Source organism: Botryllus schlosseri, chromosome 6 (assembly GCF_051294905.1).
Source record: "Botryllus schlosseri isolate E-star chromosome 6, Bs_hap1, whole genome shotgun sequence".
Lineage (NCBI taxonomy): Eukaryota > Metazoa > Chordata > Ascidiacea > Stolidobranchia > Styelidae > Botryllus > Botryllus schlosseri.
This window is the reverse complement of record NC_137241.1, coordinates 20,760,926-20,766,141: the sequence shown is the minus strand read 5'-3', so window position 1 is coordinate 20,766,141 and position 5,216 is coordinate 20,760,926.

Genomic DNA, 5,216 nt, shown 5'->3' with positions numbered 1-5,216 from the left:
GGCAGGAGTTCACTAGCTGTATCACGGAGGTGGCAGAATGGAAGGATCGGGGCCTACGATACTTACGGCCTAATATGGCACATTACGGTTGCAGGATATAAGAGGCCGGAAGGATATTTCACGAGAAACCTATTACCACCCAAAATCTTACAGAATCTCCCTATTATGGTTGTAGTTATTGAATTAGCTTAGTTCCACCACTACACGCAACTATTACTCTGCCAGTGGTGCAAAATCGCTCTTTCCTCGCCTCCAAAGATATTTCGAGCAGTCTAACATCACTAAAGGGAAAGATTGACGGCTCTTGCGAACAGATACCTGACCGCAGCTCTATAACAACTTTCTCAATATGCTATTATAATATCGTAATTTCTACTGGTGCTTGCACGGGGTGTACATTGTTTAATTAACTGTTACTCGCCTCCTGTCACAGACTTGAAGGCGAAATTTAATCCGTGAATGAAGCAGCATCATAAGATCGCGCAACGTAATCGATTCGTGAACCTTCTATAAAACCCCGTATTCGAATGAATCTAAATCTTTCAGAGGTTCATACAATCGTTGAAACTAGAACGAATTGTGAACACCACCGTATCATATCTTAGCAACGAATTTTGCTATTGTTGTTTAGTGTCATCGTCACTTATTTTGTTGTGTTCGTTTAGTGTTCGGCTATACGAGGGACGGGCAACTTCTCCATCCGGCGGGCCGGATAGGGGAACATGAACATGAGGTGGGCCGGATTCCTGAATTGTTTTTATAAGGTTAGGGGAACTCCCCCCGTGGGAATGCGCCACAGATCCATCCATCCTACACTGCACTACCCTTACCCATACAATTCAGAGACGCACACATTCCTGCACTTGCGAACTATATCTGGATTGGGTGACCGATTCACGGGCGAGCAGTAATCGGTGATATGAATGTGATCTAAAATCAGAGTATACTTGGTGTCTAGTCGCGATTTTTTGCATGAATGAATGAATTTGATCAATGATAATGGTGAGTGTATGAGCAAGTGGTTTAAACATGGCATAAGAATATACATTCATGAGCTTATCGCAGATTATTCACTTCGGGCGGGTTCATTCTTATTAATTACTTTGTTGAAAACTCCTGTTACCCAACAGCCTCTGGCTATTGTAGTGTATCTATGGTACTGTCTTCTCATAATCAAGACACTCACGTAGTTTGAATTCACCTGCCCGAAAATATTCCACTATTTATAGATAATACGAATATTTTCGAAATAATTTAGGAATAGCATGGCCCCATTCGCCGCTGGCTACGTCAATGTGGTGAACATCAGTTGTATTGGAACGTCACTTTGTCTTACCAATGTTCATGCTCGAAAAAGTTTGCGCCTAAATGCCTGTATAGACGGCGACGCGGGCCTCATCATCACGTAAGACCGCAAACTGTCGGTGGATCCGAGCCGCGGGCCGTATGTTGCCCGCTCCTGGGCTATAAATTAGTATTTTGTTGTCGTCCAATATCCAGGTACATGATTCTGTATTATAACGCGTCTCACTGTCATGGATTGGATGGCAACGAGGAGCCTATAGGTCAGGGGCTCCAAACATTTGTATGTTCGCGAGCATTCACATTTTTACTTGAAAATGACTACAATTACTACAAAATGATCTTCACCGATACCGAAACCTATATACTCATGGCCATGTGGGTAGCTGGCGACTATGTGCGCAAATCTGCAATTATGAACTCGTTAACCTCCTTACATCAAGACTATAGCAACGTAAATAGTCTTTTGAAACGATGTGCATCTATATTCATTTTGGAATTCTGCGTCACGCGATATATAAACAACGATTTATAAGCTATTATGCCGCGCAGGGTCAGTTTAAGATAGGGGTCGGAAGCCTTTTTCGACAAAGGAGTCATATTTACCCTATATTTTAAATAGTCAATTTTACTGCACTGTGGCGTTACAATTTAAAGACTCATGCCGTCATGACGAATTTTTTTTTAAAACGGGCTACGTTTTAAACATGTTTGTTTTAAATGCAACCATAGCTATACGACTCATCAGTGATCATATATCTTTTCTTATATTTTGAAAAATTGACTCGAATTTTCAGGAATGAGCGGCATATATAGGTCCGCATAATTGACATTCTTGTCCTAATCCGTGGTATATCAGGGTCCTCGACCCCTGAGAGTGAGCAAACGCCCGCTTTGGTGGCGCGACTCTTAGGTGGCAACCCTTGCTATTGATAAACCTTCGACACTGATAGATAGAGATCGAATCGATCTGCGTCGAACCTGAACCATCAATTCATTAATATTATAGATGTGGAGCATACCATTACGCTACTCGCTACTTCTGTCGTATTATGCCTTCCAGACCGATATTAAAAAGTTTGTGAAAAATATAGCAATTGTGAGTGAAATCGTCGATCAAGTAACGCGGTGCTTGCACTCAAGCATACCGCGTAGAGAACAAAACTTTTTAATCAGGTGTAGCAGCATCAGAGAGATACAATGCGATGCCAAAACAAATCCCGATATGCTGATGTTACGGTAGAGAACAGCTGTTCTCAAACGTTTAAAAAAACATCACGAAAAACTGTCCCTTGGCAAGTTTTTAAATGAGTCACGGTCCCTCACAAAATCAACACAAAAAAGCATGTTTGATATCACGGTGTCAACGAGTCAGGTCTAGAGGTCAACCGATATAGATTTTTGCAGGCCGATACCGATACCGATTATCGACACCCACACTGGAAGGAGAAGGGAACCACTTTGCCAAAAATATTATATATTATGAAAGATGGCACTTGCACATGCCACAGAAAGCTGAACAACAAACGATGGAACTGGAATGAAAAATAATTATTGCTTAATTGTGCACATTCATTGAAATTTGGGATAACCTAAAAAAGCAAAACGTGATACAGAATTGCAGATCAGTCCAGTTGAGGTTGATTGTAATGCATGAAGCATAGTTTCTCTGCATGCTTACGCAGCAGTTAAACTCGTCCGGCAAGAGTACATCTGTCACGTATCGCTCTTTGTGTCGTCGATTTCTGGAGATGGAGAACATGGAGCATTGAATTTCGAATATTTTTGATTGTTTTGTACTTAAAATATCGGCCTTCATAATTATTTGTTTCCTTCAGCTGTAGTAGGTACCAACCAGAACAATGAAAATCAGTTTGCAGTTATTTCCTGTCGCGTGAAGCACGAAGAATTTTAGTTAAGGAATCAATTTTGTCAATATTATTAATTACTTCGTTGAAGCAGTTAATATTTTGCAAACTCAGGTATTCATTTTCGCTACTCGAAGACATTGGAATCGCTCACGCGTACCCGACTCAACTAAAGGAAAAATTCCTTTAAATTCGCATTTCAACACGGGTAGCATTATATTCCACCGCGGGGGGCATTTGTACAACGCGAGTTTAAAAAAAAGTTGCCTTAACTTTTGTATATTTAAAAGAGTTGTTTTTTCTATATCGTTAGAATTTTTTGGAACATGCTTCGCGGACCCCAAAAGCACCACGGACCCCGCTCTACGGTTATGCAACGGGGAAATGAATCCTTCGCTCTTAAACGTTCCTGCGCCGAACCACCCATACCAATGCGGCATCTGCAAGCGTGCTACAATTATCGAGCTGTTATATCGTCGTTGCCAAACCACGCACAACATTAATTGATGATACTTGGCACGAGATTTTCCCGCGGACTCTCCATAAATCCATTACCTTTAATATAAAAAACTCGAAATGCCAAGCTCACGCAGATTAATCTACTTAACGATGAAGTATAGTTCCTCTTCCACCATGCCAGGAAATATGTTGTCGCATAGATTTGCACCTCGCATCAATAAATATAAAATCAGACCTATCCACAATTCCCAAGACAGAGTGTAATCGTATACCATGTCAAATGTATATACCGATGAGTCAAAAACTATTCATCGATGTAGTGTAGCCTTCGTATTCGAATACATTCCGTTTTCTTACAGCGAATACATCAGTATTCTCATCCGTATTAGTTACAATTCTGCGTGGCTTAGCCTGGGCAAAAGAAGATCTCGTGTCTCGAAAACTCGCGATCCTGCCGGACAGTCAAAGTGCTCTCAAAGCCATTACTACCGGTTGTGCTAACAACCAACTAATATATGATATTATTATAGTATGCGCAGATCTCGAAAGAAAAGCAGTGATGACAAACTTGATATGAACTCCCAACCACATGCGAGTTCGACGAAATGAAACGGCCGACGAATTAGCAAGAATGGATGCATCATCGTATCATGCAGACAACATTGAAAACCCGGCCGAGCTGTTGGTTGCAGAAGTGAAAACGCTCATAGCATCCATGTGCCGCGATAAATGGATTCAAGACTTCATATGACGTGTCGACATATCACAAAATCCCCACACCTATCGTGGAAATTCTTGAGCCGCTAAATATTTCACGAAGGCGCTCTTCTATTATATTGAGATTGAAATTGGGACATTGTCGGTTGAATTCTCTTCTTTATCGTAGAAAGTGTCAGGAAGATGGCCTGTGCCACAGGTGCATGGTATTGTGCCCAGTTTATGCTTCCCAGAGAGGATATGTGGAGGGTGAGGCTAGCCGGAACCATGTTGACATGACAGAGCAATGCATTAAGTCCATCTACAATTCCGCCTGTTATTGAATTTGTATTGATCACCCCATCAATCTCAGTTTTGCGGATATTTTATTTTCGAAGTGGTCTGGTGCACAAGACCATAGTAGTCAAGCACGATTAACCCCACATACAACAACAACAACAACAATAATAATTCAGGCAGCGATAGGGTTAATTGCGGTTGTAAGCTACAGTAGCGAGAGGGTTAAGGCGCGGCAATAAAAGGGTTAATAACTCTGCAACTGAATTGTGGAAAATGTTGTTTTTAATTATGATTTAGCCATCGAAGGCGTATGATACGCAGGGCGATCGGGATATTACAAAGCCATATTCAATATCAATGCAAGATACATCAGAGTATCTGCTCAGCAAATATTTTTAAGCAATCTACATTACATTGAACCTGAAGTACAATACGAAAGGAATCGGAGGTGTCAATCAAATTCATTTGAGAACTCACGATCGCCACCACCGACATTCATATCGTGTAGTCATGGATTGGAATAGTACCGATCGATATGTAAGCTATGTGAATTGACAGCAGCTACGCTATGTTCCGTAAATATATTTTCGT